The 22001-nt window shown below is 35.6% G+C and overlaps 1 protein-coding gene and 1 long non-coding RNA gene across 3 annotated transcripts in view; one reads left to right on the top strand and one right to left on the bottom strand.

Moving 5' to 3' along the window:
• The window catches only part of Dpp10 (dipeptidyl peptidase like 10), a 1479312-nt gene that overhangs the window by 1098582 nt on the left and 358729 nt on the right, over positions 1-22001 (bottom strand). The window lies entirely within an intron of this gene.
• Positions 1-22001, top strand: part of LOC138839011 (uncharacterized) — a 42799-nt gene that overhangs the window by 1192 nt on the left and 19606 nt on the right. Inside the window, exon 2 of one of the 2 annotated variants that reach the window (XR_011375820.1) lies at positions 1593-1716. This is a non-coding gene — a long non-coding RNA (uncharacterized lncRNA). Of the gene's footprint in view, positions 1-1589; positions 1717-22001 lie in introns of both variants that reach the window. The other variant, XR_011375829.1, reaches the window with a different exon arrangement.

Raw genomic sequence — 22001 nt, 5'->3', positions numbered from 1 at the left:
GATATATTTGTAATACGGGAGGTTTTAAAAATATGACCCTTGGTTTTATTTTGTCACAACTGTCCTACCTAGATTATCTGGTCCTGGTCCTCTCTTTCATTTAATTTACTTACACCTTCAAACTAGACTGGTTTCTGTTGTTGTTTTTGTTGTTGTTGTTTATTTGTTTTCAAATTATTGTCTGTTCATTTCCCCTCCCAGTCTGTGTGACAAGTAGAAATTTGGTTCTAATGTGTGACTCTTAATTTGGTCTTGTTCTTGATACATGTAAGTCATATTTCTCATTTCCTTTAGGAGTAACTTAAATTTCTAAATTTTCCAGGATCTGGAGAATGAGTTCCACTATAATTCCCAAGTTACCACCTTATCACTGATCTAGCTAGTAACAATGATCTGTACTTTATCTGCATATTAAATTATGTAATATGTAACATCTTATTGAATATTGAAGCACATCTTGATTTGCCCTTCTTCAAAATAGAACCCAGGATACTTTATCTATTAACTGCCAAGTTGATTTGAGAAAGATAAAATAATAATACTCAAAGATGTTCACATCCTCATCCTGAAAAAATGTATAGAAATACAAAGATATGATTAAGGTTATAATCCTTGTATGTTATAATTGTATAAGCAATTAAAATTATAAACCTTGAAGTGGGGAGAGACCCCTAGATTGTCCCAAGTGGGTCTAATCTAATAACATGACATCTTAAGTTCAGAGAACCTTTCTTGGCCACTATCAGAGAAATGTGAATTGGAAAGGACTTTAAAACACTGCCTTCTCTTTTGATGGTAGGGGTCAGCAGCCCTCTGATGGGACAGCCTCTGGAAGGTAGAAAGGAGTTCACAATTCAGACAAGGAGATAATGGGACGTGACTAGTACACCTGCAAGGAACTGAATTTTCTGCCAATAATCCTAATGAGCAGGAAATGAATTCTCCCACAGAGCTTTTAGAAAAGAACACAGCCCTGCTGATAGCTTGATTTCAACCCACTATAACTCATACAGGAATTCTGCCCTGCAGAACTCTGACATACTTGTATGATTTGAGCTATTAAGTTCATACAATTAGGTAAGGCCATCATGGAAACAAGTAGCCTACTTTATCAGGGATCAGTTCTGCACAGTCCTGTATGGTTTTCTGATCTTATGCAACTTCTGTCCATTCTTCAGGCCTCAGGCCCTGAACTTGCTTTTTTTTGAAACTTTATCTTTGTCCTAATTTTCTCGATTTGTATTCTATTGTTCATCTTAAAAGTAAATTTATTTAACTGCATATTAGAATATGCCATCCCAAGACAGTTCAGAAGACCAAGTAACAATTTACTCTTAATTTAAAAATTTTTATTTTGTGCATGGTCAGTGTTTTGTAGTTTTTCATCCTTTTTGGTAAATCCAATGTTTTTCTTTATTATGATTATTTTAGTAGATGTTATAAATTGAATGTGTTAGGGCTGGTATTTTTTTTAAGGAAATTGGGTTCAATTGAAGTCACTCACTGGGGCCTGATTCTGGTTAGTGGCCAGGTCCCTGTTAGTACCCCAGTGTGAAGCTATATGAAAGAACTTCCTCAATCTTTTTCAGCAGGTATATAAAGAGGTCATGGGAGCACAGAACATGAAGGCAGCAAGGAGGCTCTCTGCAAGCCAGGAAGAGAGTCCTTTGGAAAACAATACAAGAAAAGCACCTTGTTCTGAGACTTCTGATTTCTGTAAGTGTAAGAAAATAAACTACTATTTAAGTTACTAGGCCTATAATATTTTTAATATAACCTGAGAGAACTAACCCAGTATGTCACCCTGAGGATTTGTCCTGAAACCTAATAAGATTGTATGTCTGAAGTCAATCAATATGTTAATTTCTCTGCTTTCAGAAATTCTGTTAATCCTACTTCAAATCCAAATGATCTGAGTAATTTTAAAGCACTTGGGCACTGATCAAACCTTCTGGCTTATGTAATATATTATACAGCATGTATGACCATTTTTAAACTTCATAGACTACTCCCATGATGATTATATATTTTGAAAGACAATGTATGTTTTATTTTCTTACATACTTTCCTATTTATCTACTCGCCATTCTTATTTAACTATTAAAACTTTTTAAAATCACTTTCATTTTTTGGAGATATACCTTTTGAAATTCCTTTGATCCAAAAATTTATAATGATTATTTTTGGTCCACTAGAAATATCTTTATTTTATTGCAAGATTTCTAGGTTATAAATCTGAATTGATTCGTTTTCCTCTGAGGTCGCTGAAGAAATTATTCTACTGCCTCTGGTCTTACCCATCTACTGTTGTAAGGTGAACTATCCCAGAAGCCACATTTTGGGAGATGGAATATTCGAGTCTTTACTACAACACTAGCATTCTGCAGGCTTTGTAACAAAGGCCTGTAGCCCCCAAATACACATATCACCGTTAGAAAACAGGCCAGAGAAGAAAGAAAGAACAAAAACAATACCAACAAACAAATTCAGCTACAATGGAGAGCTGAATCGGGATGCCATGATGACCAGAAACAAGCCAGTAGGCAGCACAGGACACAAACATGGAGACACGTATGGCATGGCATCACCTGTGCTGGTCCAGGCCTAAATTGGGTCCAAGCAGGACACAGGTCCGCAAGAAATTCCAAGTCCCAGGCACTGTACTGACAAGTTCTATAAGCTATCAGACAAGTGCCCGCCCCAGCCCCCAGAGATCCAGCTCATCTATCACGGGGGAGGCAGGGGCATTTCCTTCCCCCACAAGAAGACAAGATGCCAGACCTTACCATCTACCACATGGCCAATATGGTGCCAGCCAGACCTGACCTCCTTTATTGGACAAATTTGTGCTTAGGCTTCCAGTGGATCTCAGACACTGAATTACATGGTGGCTATGGAAACAAATTCTACTGAGAGCCAGTAGAATTAATTTACTGACAGCCAAGAAATTAATTGAAATAAGAACAGCAGCTGATATTTATAAGCATTTCTAGTGCTTATAAGAAGTGATGCAGATGACTTTTCTTTTTAGGTGATTTTTCTATTGTTTAAGTGTTTTATTTTCCTTTCTTTCTTCTCTTTCCTTATTTATATATTTATTATTATTCTTGTCTGATCCTGGAGCTTGCGGTCAGATCTTGGGTGCTGTACTTGAGCTTTACAGTCAAGACTAGCACTCTACCTCTTTTTTTGTTGTTATTATCTATTTCTTCTTCATTTTTAAAAAAATTTATTATTTTTTAAAATAAGTTTTTTTTATTGTAAAAATACTGTACAGTTACATGAGCAAGGTCATGAGTGCACTTCTTATCAAGCATTGTTGCCTCTTCCTTTGTTTTTTCTCTACCATCCCTTCCCTCGGACCTCCTCAACTACAACCCCACCTCCTAAATTGTAAAGTTCGTTTTACAACATAGGGTCTTGTACTTCTCATTGTTGCAATGGGTCAACCTGTATCCCTATTTAAATAATTTGGCTTTTCCTTTCCCCTTCCCAAATTATACCAATGTCAAATACAGTGAAAACACTTTATTATATAGATGCTGTACAGAGGGGTTCCAGTTCCAAGAGTAAAATAATGAGTACATTTCTTTTCTAGTATTGTTACCCCCTCCTTTGTTTTTCTCCTACTATCTCTTCCCTCCCCAGTCTTCCCCACTTATCCCCCCTAAGTTGTAAAGTTCATTTCCAACATAGTGTCTTGTGAGTATCATTGTTGCAGTGGGTCATCCTGTGTTCTTGTTTCAGCATTTTGTTATTACCCTTTTCCTCCCCAAATTAGGTAAATGTACCCAAAACAAATACAGTGACAATAAGGATATACCATAGGACAAAGAATATACAAAAGAAACAAAAAAAATCACACAGTACATTAAAGCAATAACAACAAAGGAAAACCTCTTGTGCCTATATTGCTAGTGTCACAGCGAACTTTGTGTGTGTGTGTGTGTGTGTGTGTGTGTGTGTGTGTGTGTGTGGTTATTTGGAGAAAAAAGTCTCACAGACTTTATTGCTCAAGCTGGCTTCCAGGTGTGATCCTTAGATCTCAGCCTCCTGAATGTCTATAATTATAGGTGTGATCCATGGGCAACTTGCTTCTTTAAATATTTTTGATATCTTGGTTTGATTTGAGGATTGATTTTTTTTCCTTTGACTGTCTCACACTTTTCCTACCTATGAACATTATTTTATTAGTCTGATGGATTTATATCATTAGTCATGTTTTTTGGAACTAAAAATAATTTTTTCTAATACCTTGTTTCTATTTTTCCTATTCCTCACTGTCCCTGCTGAACACCAATTTAGGAAACATATATATATATCCGCACACCAACTCTAAAACTTCTTTGGATGTAGTAAGTAAGTAGAGAGCTCTAAGCTTCTCTTTTTCTACATGACTCAAAATACAGGTTCTTAGCCCCATTTATCAGGATTTTGGTGGTTGACCATTTGTACTCACTTAATAGCTACTTGATGAATGAATGAATCAACATCTGAATAAATTAAAAATTAAGAGATAAGTGATGTGAATTTGTCAGAGTATTTAGACAGATTTTGCCAAGGAAACTTTACACCAAAAAATTGAGTAAAGCTACGTTCTTGTTTTAAAAATAGCAAGTTTTTATATACTTTCTCCAGAGCTCATATGCACACAATTTACCACTGCAACAATAAAACTATTGTACATCAAATGTACAGAGTATAGGTTTTAAAAGATGATGATGGTCAGAGGTTAGTCTACCTCTGAAACAATAAAACTCAGAAGAAAAACACATAAATGTACCATGTAACAGGCAACTAACTTTCAGACTATATAGTTTGTGATTTCTGATTGAAATGACTGACCCAATATAGAGAAATCATTTGAAAGAATGGTCATTTGAAAGCTGGGACTCTACCTTTTCAGTCTAGACAGTGTATTTGTTATATTACAAAAGGCTACTCTTCAAGGTCACAGCAGATAGGATTTTCTTTTCTCCCAACATTCTTAATATACTCAATATAAATAGAATTTCTTCTTCTCTAGAATCATATTCATAAATCACAAATTTAAGTTAAAGAGTTATGTTGTTCTAACATGATAATGCTTTTCTGCTTAATCTAATAGATGGTTAAACTGTTTTTTTCTTCCTTAAACAGCAAAATTTTGCTTATATGTAACAACAATGCTTCCTTAAATCAGAACATACCCTGAAGAAAATCTTCTTTATAAACACAGTTACACAGATACACAGATAAACACACACACACACACACACTCAAACACACACACATACACACACATCTCAAATATACTAGCTAGATGAAAATTTAAGTAATGGTAGAGATTTGAATAACTTTATGTTTATCTGAACTAGGGAAGGGAAGAGGAACAACAAAATGGTGAGAAAAAGGGCAAAGGGCAAACCAGTATAACAGTGATGCTCACAAGACATTATGTTGGAAATGAACTGTATTATTTAGAGGAGGAGATTGAGGAAGAGAGAAATTGGGAGAAAAATGAGGGAGGAGGTAACATGTTGGAAAAGAAATGTACTCACTATCTTATGTATGTAACTGTAACCCCTCTGTCTACTACCTTGACAACAAAATTTAATGATTAAGAAAAGAACTTATGTCTTTCCATTTCCTAACAAATGGAGCAATGTCATTCTTTCTGATGGAGGCATAGAATTCCATTGTGTATATATACCATATTTTCTTGATCCATTCATCTACTAAGGAGCATCTGGGTTGGTTCCATATCTTCGCTATGGTAAATAATGCTGCAATAAACATAGTCGTGCTGGTAGCTTTAGTATGGTCTTGCTTGTGATCATTTGGGTAAATGCCCCAAAGTGGGATTGCTGATACAACTTTGGTGGGGGGGAGGGAGGGAGGACAGGGTGAGGGAAGGTGAGGGGAGGATGGGAAGGGATGGGAAGGGAAAACAAAGAGGAGGCAACAATGCTTGATAAGAAATGTACTCATTATCTTGCCCATGTAATTGTAACTCCTCTGTATGGTATTCTCACAATTAAAAAAAATAAAAGAAAATAAAAAAAGAAAAGAACTTAGGGCCTATAAAAATGTCCATAAGTGTTCTAATTCCTCTCTAGGTATAAATTCAAGCAATTTTAACTGGATAAATGAATCTTAATGTCAGCAAAATTAGGACCAAAACTGTTTTCTTTCTCTGTCTGTCTCTGTCTCTGTCTGTCTGTTTGTCTGTCTGTCTCTCTTTCTTCAGAATGCTAAAACAAACAACAATTTAAGAGCTTGGCAATTGTAAGGAAATGACAACCACAGTGAGGTATGTCAAGCACTGCTGTATAAATAATGTAAAAATATGCATCTTTTCAGATTAAATGAACTATTTTCTTGTATTTTGATATGTGAGGCAATATAATTAGTCAGATGACTGAAGACATCCAAGTAACTATTTAAACTGTATTTACCAGAAGTAGCTCTATAAAGAACTAAGCCTTTGATCCTTGAAACAGTTTCCAATATTTGATGTGGTCTTTGCAGTGTCCCAAATTTTAGATTTCTCTTTATCAAAGAGCCAGGTTTATGAAGAAAATGTAAAGAAAAAAATTCCTTGGAGTCAAATTGCAGCCAGGATGCAGGATCTGACAAGGGTGGGGACATTTGAAAGAATAATCTATCACAGGAGGAGGTAGAGGAAGGAAGGACTTGCCAAGACTGCCCTCATAGAACTGGGATCAAGTTTATTAATTTGCATAAGGTAAGAGGCCACACATGCCAAATTCTAAGGGCTTTGCTAACTTTTCCTTTCCAATTCTCATTGCCACTGGGATATGGTTTTAAGAACCCCCTACACGCCCACCTCTCGCCCGTCTTGTGGTTCAAACACAGGCCTTCCTCTATGTTAGGCCAAGTTCTCTATCAATGAGGTATATTTCCAGCCTAGTGTTAAGAATTGTTTATTAATCCTGCCAAGGTTTAACTGATTGGAACTTATTATCATATACAATTGATAATACAGTCTTCTTTCATTGGCTCCTAAATACTTTTGTAAGATATAAAAAGATTGCTTTTAGAAATATAATTTAAATGAGGAGAAAAGTCAAATTATGATATACAAAAGTGTAAACTTATTATAAGTTTTATTTAAATTATTTTGAGTTTATTTGAAGCCTATACTTGGATCTATAAGTTGTGAAACTGAAAGTTCAATTAGTCAGTCTTACTATCCCATGGATGATTCTGGACACTATATGGAAATGAATTATACAATTTGAGGGAGAAGGGAGTGCAAACGGAAAAAATTAGGAGAAATGAAGTAAGGGGTGACATTGTTCAAAAAGAAATGTACTCATTACCTGACTTATGTAACTGTAACTCCTCTGTACATCACTTTACAATGATTTTTTTTTTTAAAAAAAAAGGATAAAAAATGAGCAAAACTGTCAATCACATCAGTAGTTTCTTACTGATGTTGATCATGAAACCCTAGACCCAACTCAGTTATGAAAAGCATATTTCATGACTTTGTCTCTTTCAGTGTTCCAGATTGGATGAATTTCACAATCTGTTCTCACAGGATTCCAGCATTTCAAACAGACAAAGCTTTCTTCTTTATCTGCCATCCAGTGCTTGCATAATCCACCAGTCCTTTCATAGCCCGATGCATTTGAACTGCTAATTTTTCAAGCAGTTTCAAGAAATGTTTATCTTATCAAAAGAGATGGCCACTAGGACATAGCTCCTAAAGTACTCCATGTGAGGATGAAATGTGTTCCCTATAAGCAATCAGTGATATCCATGTATTTATATTTATCATCTGTATCATCTATGTCCATATCTACACTTATATCATCTATAGTTATATCTATAAAATCTTTATCATCTATAGCTACATCTGCATCTGTATCTATATATATCTATCTACATCACTTTTATAGAACATGCATAACTATTTCACTACCCTGTCTCTTCTACATTTTGGAAAACTACATGTCTCTCATCTCAGATTTCTTAGGAACTATCAGACCATTGACACCTCATAAATGCTCAGAAGGAAAATGTTTTTCAGCAAGTTTTTCTACTCTTTGTCCAGGTCAGGAATCATCTCTTGTGCCTGGCATGTTATGCAGACAATAGTTAAAGCTCTACTCAGAATGCTCTGTTATAGATCTGTTCTGATGTGGCCCTCCTAGCATATAATTTTTCGATTTTTCTGTCTGGTTATTGGCAGCCTGCTGGGTGTTAGGAGGGAAACTCACAGCTATTTTAAGAGCTACTTATTGAGTCAGCCTTGAAAGTTTTGTTTATCATTTTCTGTATTCTACTTCCTTTTATATTCCTTGGGACCACTCTAAAGCATTTAAAGCCATCATCCAATTTATTTTTTCCAATGTATATTTCCAGCTGAGTTCTCTTCTTTATTACTCAGTAGTTCCTTTGCAGAATTTTCAGACTGGCTTTGAGAGTGTATGTCTCACATTATTTCAGCTTCATAGTTGTTTATGCCATTTTCCCAAGGAATTCAACAGGAGGGAGAAGAAAGTCAAGCTTCTTTAGGAGGTTAGATTGTACTACATAGCAATTACAGGAAGCCAGAAGAAAAGAGGCAGATGCAACAGAGAGCCAAAAGTGGATTCTTGATACAATGTTTAAGGCTTCCTCCAGAGTAGCAGTTTAATAGAGAAGCTTAATAGAGAAAAATCTCTATTATGAATTTATCTTTACTTCACAAATATACTAAGCCATGTAATTAAAGCTAGGAAGGTGGCTGATAAAAGAAAAGCAAATAAAAGCAGTGACTCAGAAGAGGTATACCATCTGCCTCCTGAATTTCCTCCCTTGTTGCTTGGGAAGGGGAGAGGAAACTTTTAGATGAGGCACAGAGTACCACAGCTATCACAGCATGTTTCTGAGAACCCAAACTAGCAGCTTCAGTTTCTGCTTTTCTGTCATTGTGCAGTTGTATTCTCAATGAACATGCAAGGGAAGAAACTGTCACATTCGCTTAAATGGAAAACAATTGCATTTATTTATTAAAAGATAATTTAGGGACTTTTCAATTAAAGTGTTTAGGAAAAGGAATTCCAAGTGGCCAAGTAGTGCCCAAGTTACTAGGTCTGACTTCAGAATTCCACATTTTTACAATTCCGCATTTATACATTTTACTTTTCCCAATATAGCATAAGCTCTGTGCTTTCCCAGGTTCTTGTTACTCATCAAATAATAAGTAAAGGGTGCTGGCTTTTTGTAGTTCTGCATTAAGCGTTTGCCAAAAATACATGCCAATGACAATGGACACTGAGATATTTATGCATACACTCAGGACAATTCTTAGAGGAAGAATGTGGAAGGATGAATCTTTGGACTACTAATAGACAATGTGCTCAGCTGATGGAGGAGAGAAACACCTGTCTGGTTGAGAGGATCTGGTGGGATAGCAGCACTAGACTGTCAGAATTTATGAAGGAGATGCAATGATGCAAATTAGTGTGGGTATGGGACAACTAGTGAGAAGCAGGTAGATTCACAGTTTAAGAAACAATGCGTGTTGAATCTAAAATATCACTTGCTTTTCTGAGGGTTCCCTTGCCCTGTGATCTGACTCCAAACTTTGTTTCTACCTCTAAATTCTTCCATCTAATTCAATTTCCAGAACTCTCTTAGTTGCTAATTTTCCCAGGCTCTTTGTCTTCCTCTGTTGTGACACCCCAGTCCTTGGCAGCTCCTACTAGGTGCTATCTAATCACATTGACTTTGAAGCACTCTTTTTTCTCACTTTTTATTCCTCTATCCTATGACCTACTGCTACCTAAATACTAATAAATCCACTGTCATCTTTTTTTCTGGATCAAATTACTTTTCTTGTCTCTATACCTTCTAGTTGTGAAATAGAAAAGAGAGAGCCCCTTTCAAATGGATCCAAATATCTTGAAGCAAAGTCTTGCTGCAGACAGAACTGCACATGGAGATAGCAGGAAGAGAAGATAAAACTAAAGAAAAGTTTTCTTTTAAAGATTTACAGTCTGCCATCTGAGACTATTTAGTTTAGAAACAAGGAATCATCCTGAGTTTTGCTGTCAAAAAGATAAGAATGCTTTATAGCCTGGTTGCTACTACCTGAATCCTTTCACATAAATGATCCCAACTGATAACCTACATCAGGACCATCTAAGGACAGTTCTTGCCTTTGATCTAGTCAGACCACAAATGGACTAACCACTACAAAGTGTGTAAAATACAAATGATTAGATACTTGGTATGGGAAAGAATCAATTATCTGGGAATTTCACTTTTCTGGAAATTTCACTCTTTCTCTTAAACATGATCAATAAATGCACTTATTATGATAAAAGTTCGATTAACTCGAATCCATGTAAACTGGTATTTTCAGTAATAGCAAAATGAACTTAATTTGTCTCAATATTCCTGTTGAAGCCTTTTGAAAGGACATTAGTCCAATTCTTGTCTTGCCAGGAAAGGCTTTGAAAATTGCCATCTTATTTTATAACTAAAAATCTTACAGAGCCACAATATAATCTGATAGACCATTTTCACCTAACTAGATTATAGTTATACAAAGTATAAAGGGGTGTATGTATTGTGAATGTTTTTTGAAATTTTATTTTTACATTTTCCAATAAAACTTTATTCATCTATTTTTATGTCATTTTCTGACACATGCAGACAATGTACAGTTAATTGAGGTTCCTGCTATTTTCCAGTGTGATTAATCTAGGTTTTGCTGTGAAATAATTCATTTTCATGCACAGAGACATTTCTAATTTAGCCTTTTTAAAGAGGGTTAGAGGGAAAAATTGAGCCCATATATTTATTTGAAATATAATTAGAATAATGGAAACATCTATATCTCCTTAGCATTAAAGACTGTAGAATGGACAATTAAAAGCTATCCCAGAATAATACTATTAAAATGTCATGAGTAATATAGGCCAGGCCATCTGATTTATCATTCATCATAAGTATAGAACTTACTCAGAAGCTATGTAATGAGGAAAGACGCTAAATTAACACAGCTATGAATTCTTAAGTAGAGAATGAAAAAAAAAGCCTTCATAGTACACTGCTTCTCAGAATGAGGACTTCAACTGTCTAAATTAATTTTAGCTGGAATGGTAGCTCAGGGATATTTTCAGCATGCTATGTCAATTGCTCTTGTAGAAGTTCAGATGCCTATAGGATTTGACACAAAGTGACATGTTGTGGGGGAATTGTTTGGAACAAAATGTTCAGAGGAAAATTAGTTGCATATAACAAACTGGTCACTGTTCTAACTCATTTCTCAGACAAAAATTATGACTGTTATTAGGCATCAAATTGGGTGACAAGACAAAGATTGGGCTTGCCCAAAGTCAATTAACAGAAACAACTCTTGTTAAAGAGGATTCAGGAAGTCTGTTTTCAGGCAACACAGATTTGTCGAATAAGGAAGAGACTAAAATCTTTTTCTAGGTTACCTCCTTAGGCTTTATTGTGGGAGAACCTACAGACTTTGTGGAGCAGATTACAGAGCTACATTTGTGTGTTTGGTGGGGATTGGAAACAAGGGCTGTCAGGAATTGACCACTCCTGTTTGAAACAATGCAGTTTATCTATTTAATGTGCATCATTGTCTCTCACACTTGAACACAACACTTGGAAACGCAACATTTGGAAAGCATAAAAATGAGAATTCTAGGTCTCAACTTCAGAACTGTTGATATGGTAATTCTGTAGTAGGTTGTATGAATCTGCATTTCTAACAACTTCTAAAGTGCTCTTGTTCAAAATGAATACCAGAAAACTGGTATTTGAAAGGTGTGTTTGGCAGGTGTTGAAGGTAAGTGGGGTAAATGAATGAAGGAGGAAGGGGGAAGAGAATGTAAGTTTTCTCCAGTATAGTTGTTTAAGCAACTCAACCCTTTAGCAATATAAATGTCCAATCGAGAAGCTATAATCATTGTAAAAATATCTTCATTAAATGACCTCATCAAATTCTCATAGGCACATTGATATTTCCATTAAGTTGTGGATGAATTTTTAACCTTTTTCTTTTGGAAAATAACTTACATAATTTAGTAACATGGCTGAAATTTAATCATTTATTTGATAATAGGCTCTTGCAGATTATTTATTTTGCATGAAGACTAGTGTGACAGTTTATATTCAGAAACATGTTTTCAGTGTTATTTTCTTTCACAATCCAATGCTGGCTTGGTGCTTATCTGTAAGATACTCAGAATCTGGCTAATTGTTGTTAATTGCTTTATAATTATCCTGAGGAAAAAAAATCAATGGTAGAAATGTCAATTTCATGCAAGAGAACAGACTACCTTGTTCTCAAACAGATTTTCCTAACACAGGCTGCAAGTTAAAACAATCTGGGGAGATTGAAAAAAGATACTGATGCCAAACACCACCCTTAGTGATGTGAATTTCATTGATATGAGATGAAAACAGAGCATCACTGCTATTTTTCATGCTCCCCTGTGATTTAAATGTATAGTCCAGGCTGAGAGTCATTGACTTGAAGAAAAATAACTATGTTCCCATGCTCCAACACAGAATGAACTTCGGGCTCTAGAGACTTTGAGAATGACTCTGACATTTAAATTAATCAAGTCATTACACATAAATGCCAGAGAAGTTACACCTAATTGTACTGTGAATGGTGGTGATATCAGTGACTTGGGTTTAGGTAGCTGATTCTGGTGATTGGCTGAGGACCAGAAGTGGTTGTGAGCACATGTGATCAACCTACCCATATTGGTAGCTTGCTGCTTGGTCCAGGAACTTGCTGCACTAAGCATTGGCCTGATGTTCCTCATTATTGAAAGGCACTTCTCCTCTATCATTGACCCTTTTTTCTGTTTTCTTGGAGCCAGCCAAAATTACAATGCTCAGAGGGAAACAATACAAGATAACTCTGGATCTTTTCTTCAATTTTTAGTCTCAACTATGACATAAATATTTATTTCATATATCATTTTTATATTGAACTGAGTAAATACTAAGTATTTTATTATGTCATATTATCTCTCATAGCTTTTCAATTTACCTTTGTTTGGCTTCTCAAAATATTCCCTTAAACTCTAATCTAACATTTTCACATTTGTGAATTTTCCTTGATTCTTCAATATCAAAAGCAATATATTTCACTGTATTAATTTGCAAGAATAAAGGATGAGAAAGGATAGAAGGGAATAAAAATTACTACATAGTCTTTGCTTTATTTATGGTGATATTTACAACAACTCAAAACAACCTTAGGACATTTGAATTATTAGCTCCATGAAGTAGATACTAATAAGCCAAGAAGTTCAGAGAAGTGAAAAACTGGAATTTATTGTAGCTCCAAATAACTATACTAGGCATAAAAATTAACCTAGCATTTGGGTAGATGTGGGGTAAGAAGCTTGAACTTTGGCTTTTGGAGGGAAGTTCAGCTTCTTGTTCCCTGGAAAAGCTCAGTGAAATGCATCCTATTGCAAGCAGCTGTCTTTTGCTTACTTTCTTCATTGTCTCCATGTGCCAGCTGTTTGCAGGAACATACATTCCACTGGTTCTCTATGCCAGAAATCTTTAGTGGGCATGTCCCCATAAGGAGATTAGTTGTGGTTTCATCACTGTCTAAAAATATGTCATGTGTGCACATGAATATAATGCTGGGCTCAACTTATGGAGACCATGATTAACATGTCCATGGCATATTCTCCAGTGATAGCTTTATCAGCAAAAGTAACATTTTGTTTTTCTTTCCTGTGAGAGTAGGTTGCAGAGCAAGCCCTTTTAATACAGATGAGGATAGCTAGAAGCATGTCGTCTATTAGTTATTCATTTCAGCCTCTCATTAGAAAGATTGGGTGATTTTTTCCATTTTGATTTTTGCTTGTTTCTTCTATGGTGATAGTTTTTCTTCCTACTTCCCATTATTATCTTTTTATTCTTCTACCACAATAAATACATAGGCAGAAAGGAGGGTTGTGAACATATTCAGGGATTAAGAAAGCAACCTGGTAAGTTAAGTTTGGAGCAGTGATCTAAGGTAATGATCCTCAATTATTGGTATTATTGAATAACTTGCTAGAAATGCATATTCCTGGCCCCAACCCAGACTGCTGAGTCATAAATTCTATGAGTATTATCTAGCAAAAATAATATATTTTTAAAAGTTAACAAGCTTTTCAGGTAGTTCTGATGCACAGTAACATTTGAGAAATTGAGATCTCCCTACTCATTCTGTGATCTGGCAAAATAGCAGATATATCACCTAGGAGATGGTTAGAAATTCAGATCTCCAGCCTCATGAAAAATCTACCCACCTCCCTATACACCCCTTGCATTTTAACACAATCCCTAAGTGACTGGTAAGTACATTAAAGTTTTAAAAGTAGTGGTGAAGAGTCAAAAATACAGAAGCCAAAGCATGGAGCAAGAGAAGCAAGTAGGATTATAATGAGATTTTCAGCCTAAGCAAGATATACATTACAACCTGGGGAATGTGGCTGGAGTGAGGAAATAAATTGAAACTTCAAGAGAGGTAGCTCTATGGAAATCTCTAGGAGTCTGAAGCACTAGACTATCAGTTTTACCCTCATTAACCTTATGCTAGCTTAGTGGTTAACTATCTTGTGCCCACACACCTGCCTGTGCCTGAGCCATCACCATGGACTTACATTGTATCTTATTCCAGTACCTGCAGCTTTACTAACACTTGATATTTACATTAAATTTCTCACCAAACTTTTTTTTTTTTGAAATTCCTTTTACAGCAGAACAGGCCCTAGATTCCCACAGAAGGTCAATTCTCAGTCGAAACAGGTAGCAGCCTAGGATCAATAAGGACCAAGTCAACACATTGGGCATTTAAACATGTGGCTGAAGTGTGAATAAGTAGTTGGAGAAATTGTAAAACGGCCAGGTAGCAAGTAGTGGTTTTGTAACAAGCAAAAGCCTTTGTATATATTTGGCATTTCACAGAACCTTCAGATTTAGTTTGATTAGTTATTAAAATTATGGTAGGCCAGGGGGAGAATCATGATAATTGGTATAGGTCACAGATAATCAGAAGTGTCTCTCCCAGTGGGATAAAACCTATTAAAATTGGTTATTTAAATCTCTTTGCCATTTTTTCATTCCACTCACATACAGAATGGCTTGTCCCCATCTTGATCTCTAAGGAAGAAAGCAGACATCTTCCATTGTTCTTTATTTGGTTCTAATTAACATTTTCAAGATGCTTGACTTAACTGTAACTCTATACGCCTCTGAAGCAATAGCTCCAGTCAACTTCCACATCCTAGCTTTATCTCATTAAACAATTCATTTTTAATGTTCAGAATATTTATATTATGTAAACTGGTGTCTCTAAGACTTGTAATAATACACAAATAATCCCCAGCCTTCTGTCACAGTGCTGAAAGGAAAGAATGCTTGGTGAGAGGTGAATTTTGTTATTTGTGAGTTAGGCTTTAATTTTGGAATGTATTAGTGCCTTTTAACCTCAGCAAATGTTCCAAGACTCCCAGCAATTGCTTGAAATAATACAGAACAAAACCAAACTCTTTGTATTATGTTTCATTTATACATATATTCCTGTGATAAAATTAAATTTATAAATTATTGTTAAAAATTTACAACTACCAAATAAAATAAAACAACCATAACAACAGATTGTAATAAAAGTGCTGTGCATGATCTCTCTTATCCTCTCATATTTGAAATTTGCATTTGTATGCATGTGAAGTAAACATTAACATGTTCAAATAACACAATATTAAAATTAAAATTTAAAAGGCACTGGGTACAGGTGGTTCATGCTTATAATCATAGCTACTCAGGAGGCTGAGAGTGGAGGATTGTAGTGCAAAGCTAGTCTGGGCAGGGAAGTCAATGTGATTGTTTTCTCCAATTTATCAACAAAAAGCCTGAATGAAGATGTGGTTCAAGTGGTAGAGCACTAACTTTGTGGACAGTGCTCTGGTCCTGAATTTAAGCCACAGGACTGGCACACACATACGCACACACACACAAACACACACATACACACACATACATTAAAAATGAGAATTAGAACAGAAGCCCTTTACAATTTTTCTCTAGCAACTTGAATTGCCAACACAGTACTCTGGTGCTTTGGAGTAATCATGAAGTAAAACATAGGTCATTTGAACACAAGATTTGTGTTCTCACAAGAATTGGCTCCTAAGTACTAATAGGTAAGCAGTGAATATTGTGTGGACATACTGTACAAAGGAATGGTATATGTCCCAGGGAAAACAGCAGAACAAGTGAAGGTTTGAGGATTTTCCAAATAATCATACACATCACAGTTGATTGTAGGTTACTGAAACTACAGAAAGTAAAATCATGGATAAAAAGTTCTCCTGTTGAAACCCTAGGTCTCCTTTGCACAGGCTGAAATTTTCTTAATAGAGACCCAGAAACACAACAAATCAAAGAAATGTTGGACAAATGGAATTGCATGAAATTGCGGAGCTTGTTTATGGAAAAGGACATAGTTAGCAAGCTCAATAGAAAGCCCACGGATTGGGAGAAGATCTTCACTAGCCATACAATGGACAAGGGTCTCATATCTAAAATATACCTGGAACTCAAAAATTTAAATCCCCCAACAACAAATCCTCAAAGAAACAACTGCCCAATAAATAAGTGGACTAAAGACTTAAAGAGAAACTTCTCTGAAGAGGAAAGAAGGATGGCCAATAGACACATGAAGAAATGCTCAACCCCCCTAGCCATAAAAGAAATGCAAATCAAAACAACACTGAGATACTGCCTCACCCCAGTTAGAATGGCTATAATCAAGAACTGTAATAATAACAGATGCTGGAGGGGGATGTGGCTAAAATGGAACCCTACTGCATTGATGGAGGGAATGTAAACTTGTTCAACCACTTTGGAAAGCAGTATGGAATTTCCTCAAAAGACTCCACATAGAGCTCCCTTATGACTCAGCAATGCCACTTTTGGGCATTTACCTGAAAGATCACAAACAAGACCATACTAAAGCTACCAGCACAACTATGTTTACTGCAGCATGATTTACCATAACTAAGATATGGAACCAACCCAGATGCCCCTCAGTAGATGAATGGATCAAAAAAATTTGGTATATATACACAATAGAATTCTATGCTCCCATCAGAAAGAATGGCATTGCCCCATTTGTTAGGAAATGGAAAGACTTGGAAAAACTTATATTAAGTGAAGGAAGCCAGGCCCAAAGAAACATAGGTCCCATGGTTTTACTCATTTGCCATAACTAGTGTATGTCTGAGTCAAGCAGAAAAGCTCAGATAAGTTGGTGTGAGGTGATATGAGCCCCAAGATAAGTATTCAAATATTTTTTCCTTTCTTGCTATTGTTTCTACCATATTTATAAGTTGATTCCTTTGTTGCTTTGTATGTTCCCTCTCCCACGGTATAATCCCTGTTTTCACTGTATTTGATGTTGGTACAATTTGTGGAGGGGAAGGGAAAAAACAAATTGTTTAAATAACGATACAGGTGGACCCATTGCAACAATGAGATGTACAAGACTTTATATCGAAAAACGAACTTTACAACTTTGGCGGAGGCGGGGTACGGGGCGGGGATGGGAGGGCAGTGATGGTAAGGGGAAACAAAGAAGGAGGCTACAATGCTTGATAAGAAATGTACTCGTTATCTTGCTCATGTAATTGTAACCTCTTTGTATGGTATTTTCACAATTTAAAATTATTTTTAAAAAAGGCCAATATAGATGGGGTGAATTTGACCAAAGTATAGTATATGCACATAAGTAAATATCACAATAAAACCTATTTGTACAATTAATAGTAAAAAAAAAAAAAAAAAGTTCTTCTCTTCCTGAAGGCCAGCTGGCCAACATGGACTAATTTGTCAGGACAAGTGGTCTGGCATTTGGTCACATGCCTCTGAATTCTTGGGGAGTATTGGTATGCCTTGGTGGAGCATTAAAAAAACTGGTGTTTTTTGTTCTCCCCAAATACTGACTAACCTGCTCCTCAGGGGAGCCTAACCACTGTGATTTATTTTAACAACTTCTACGATCTTGGGCTACTGCACGTTCAGCCTTCACTCAGCCTTCTACATGTGTCATCCCATCCATTTTCTCCTTGGTTTACTTGGCTCCTATCTTTCACTGCAAAATATTACTTTCCTGAAAAACTTTCCCATTCTTTCTAATTCTTTTTAAATAGTTTAAACAAATATGCACAAACAGTACCCTAATTACAGATAGTATAATTTGGCATATAATTATAATTTAGTATATAATTATAATTTAGGGCATAATTAGTATGTTTCTTCCCATTCTTGGTGTTTATATGGTCTTTGTATTTTGTTATTAAAACCAGCTAGGATGAATGCTTTGAATATATATCTTTGTAAATCCAATAATTAATTTTTAGAAAGAATTTTAGTAGCGTATGTTGGTTCTACAGGGGGTTTTATTGTGAAATTTCCATACATGCATACAATGTATCCCAATGAAATTCTCCCCTTTTATTATTCTCCCTCATCTCACCCCCCCCCACTTCTTAAAACAATTCAACAGGTTTCATTGTTCTATTTCCATACATGCATATGACTGTATTCACCTTCATTCTTGCATTCCATGTCTCTAACCTTTACAGTTGATACCCACCTCCCAACAGAGCCTGTTGCATTCCTGTCATTTTTTAAAAAGTGTACATTTTTGATCATAGGGGTTTTATTATGGTATTTCATATGCAATGTATCATAATTTAGCCAGATTTTCCTGTTTTCTCTTTCCTTGTCTTTTCTACTTCTTTATTGTGCAACAGCTTACAGTGAATTTCCTTATGCCATATTCATACAGAGACAATACAGTTCAATATTACTTGTTTCTATCATTTTCTCTCCCTCTTTCTTTTACCTCTCATCGTCTAGTTACAATCATGCTATACATAGAAATATAGCAATCTTAGTCAATCCACTAAATGAGACAAAAGGGTTAAACAGCATAGGAATGGTAGTTATTAGGCAAAGAAAACACTGAAACAGAAATAAAGCAGCTCATCCTCCACTGGAAATGTGTTGATTGAAAAAGCCAGTGTTGTTGACTTTTACTAAAATATCACATTTTTCTAGCAGGCAAATTTTAGCTATTCAACATCATTTTTCTCTCAAGATGTTCTGAGTGAGATGCAATCTGAAAGCAGTGTCTTTTCCTTTACATCAATGTCTCCCATGCTATCTTGGTCAAGGAACAGATCTTTACTTGTTTCATTTTGCTTTATTTCCAATTTTTCATGGATATATGCTTTTGTAAAATAGTATAAAAATGAATCTGTAGAACAATAAAAACAATGACACACAATATATGGCTTCTACTTTTTTATCACTAGATTCAAGATTCATAAAGTTTCTTCCACAAATTTACATAAATATTTTAAGAGCTTACTCTTAATCTCTTCACTTGACTTCTTGGTGGAATGGTAACTAGCAGTTTATGACTTAGTGCTGATGGACCATAATTTAAGCTTCATGAGTTTAGAATACATTCTCAAATGGATGTACCAGCTAACTGAGATAATCCAGGGTTTGGGTAGGAGATAGTTCCTAGCAAACTTCTGTGAAAAGTACAAATACAAATTATTATTTTTACAAATGTTTTTTTTCTTTCATGCGATTGTTTCTAAGACATTTATAAGATTATTTCTTTTTTGATTTGTATGTCCCTCCCCCACAGTATAACCCCTGCTTTACTGTATTTGATGTCGGTATAATTTGTGGAGGAAAAGGGGAAAAACAAATCGTTTAAATAGGGATCCAGGTGGACCCATTGCAACAACGAGATGTACAAGTCGTTATGTCGAAAAATGAACTTTACAACTTTGGTGTGGGAGTAAGCGGGAGGATTGGGTGGGGGGGGCGTGGGGAGGATGGGAAGAGATGGGAAGGGGAAACAAAGGAGGAGGCTACAATGCTTGATAAGAAATGCACTATTATCTTGCCCATGTAATTGTAACCCCTCTGTACAGTATTTTCACAATAAAAATAAAAATTAAAAAATTAAAAAAATTAAGAAATATTATTTTTAACAATTAAGTGAAATAACTAAATGGACTAGGGAAATCAAGAATAATTCTAGAAACACAAAGAGCAGAGAAACACAAGACCCACCGTGAAATGACCCAGAGAAACTCTGCTTAAGACTGGCATGGAAAACTCCTAAGGCAACCCACATTTTCTGTAAAGTTCTAGAATGTTTAAACAGGCTTTCTCAGCAATTTATTAAAATATGCTCATCAGTTTTATCCATTTCTGTATTTTACATAATTTTAAAATGCCACCCAAACACTCATATGCTAATGCTTGCTAAGAGTGTACATGGCAAAAACTTCCAGGTCTACACAATTGAATTCAGCTAAGTGATGGAAAATGTGTATCAAGTTGATGTTGTTATATGCACAATGCAAACCATAACATTCATACCTAAAATCCTTTCAATAACCTTTAAATAAAGATTTTCATATTTATCACTCTTACATACTATAAAAAGGAAGATAGACAAAAATCTTATTTTGACTAGTGAAAGACATAGTTTATTAATTCTTACAGGTACATTATCAAATAAACACATCCTAAAGGAGTAATATTGTGGATGTGACATGTTGAGATTTTAGGAAGTGGAAGAAATGTCTTACCATCCTTGATCCATTTCTCCTTTAGATAGGCATTGATTAATAAAAGGAAAAGACATTCCTTCACTTAACAACCTTTACTATAAGATGGCAAATCACGCCAGATCAACAGAATGGTAGACGCTGTCCTCACTAAAGATGCTTATATTTGTATGTATATATCCATGTCCCTAGGTTTCAACCAGAGATTCAGATAAGATATTTTATTGATAAATTTTGCCTTTTGTGCTGGGATGGAAAAGGAGAAGAGTCTTCATGAGAAACTTGATATCCTCTTGTTATCTGTGATTTCTCAAATCCATTTCAGTTTCTACTTTGTCTCTGGAAAGGCTCTAAAAGAGTTTCCTTCAATTTCTCAATCAGGTTCTAAGAGCAATACCTGTCTTGGCTCCTCAGAGGTTTTCTCAACAAAACCAAAGGAGGAAAGAAGGATGTTTTTCTAGAATTATTCTCAGTCCATATTCCTGAACCCTATGGAAGCATTTGTCTTCCTCCTGTCTTCAACCCAGACTCCTGAGATACCAGGTCCAAACTTCTGTCTTCAAAGGAGCATCTGTGCATGACTGAAATCTGCAGCAATAGGAGGTCAGCTTATTCACTGGGTATGTCTTTGAGTACTTTTTTAAGTGATACAAAAATTGATTTTTATTCATTAGAATCCAAGAAAAACAATACCAATAATAGGGTCAGAGAAAATAATGAATTAAGTGTACTTGTATGTCCAGAATAGACCCCCTCCAATGGGTGGGTCCAAAGATGACTCTGCTCTTTGAACCACTAAGACATCTACTGAGCTGTGTCACTGTGATTTTTTGTTGGCATTTCACAAGAAATTTAGATAACAAATTGAAACAAGAAGAAATGGAACCCAGAATGGGATGTGGCTGTCCAATTATTTTTGGGAAGTTTGCTGTTGGTAGAAGAAAAGGAGTAGAAATAAAGAGAAGGAGAGAAGTGAAATTTCAGGCAAGAAATTACACAAAAGTGTGCAACAACAAAGCACATGCCTTTGTCTAGGAACCAATAAGTCAACCAGGCTTCCAAATCAGAGATTGAAAATCTATTGCTGTGAAAGAGGAGTAGGGGATAAAAACTGGGAAGCTAGCTTAGCATGAAATAAGAAGAAATGGCCAGTAAGGACTTTGTGAACAGAGACAGCCACTACCAGGTTCAGGGGCCTCCAGACTTGTAATTTAGACAAGTCAGGTGCTACCTGATCTACCAAAGGCAAGAGAAGTCTCATAGCTACAATTTTATTTAAGGTATCTTGAGGGCTGAAATGTCTATTTTCTTTGGATTTGAATCTTCATTCTTAACTCTAAGGGAAAAAAACGCAAAAGA

The sequence above is a fragment of the Dipodomys merriami genome, unplaced genomic scaffold (assembly GCF_024711535.1).
Source record: "Dipodomys merriami isolate MVZ:Mamm:240054 unplaced genomic scaffold, mDipMer1.0.p SCAF_1, whole genome shotgun sequence".
Classification (NCBI taxonomy): Eukaryota; Metazoa; Chordata; class Mammalia; order Rodentia; family Heteromyidae; genus Dipodomys; species Dipodomys merriami.
This window is presented reverse-complemented; position numbering and strand designations above follow the sequence as displayed.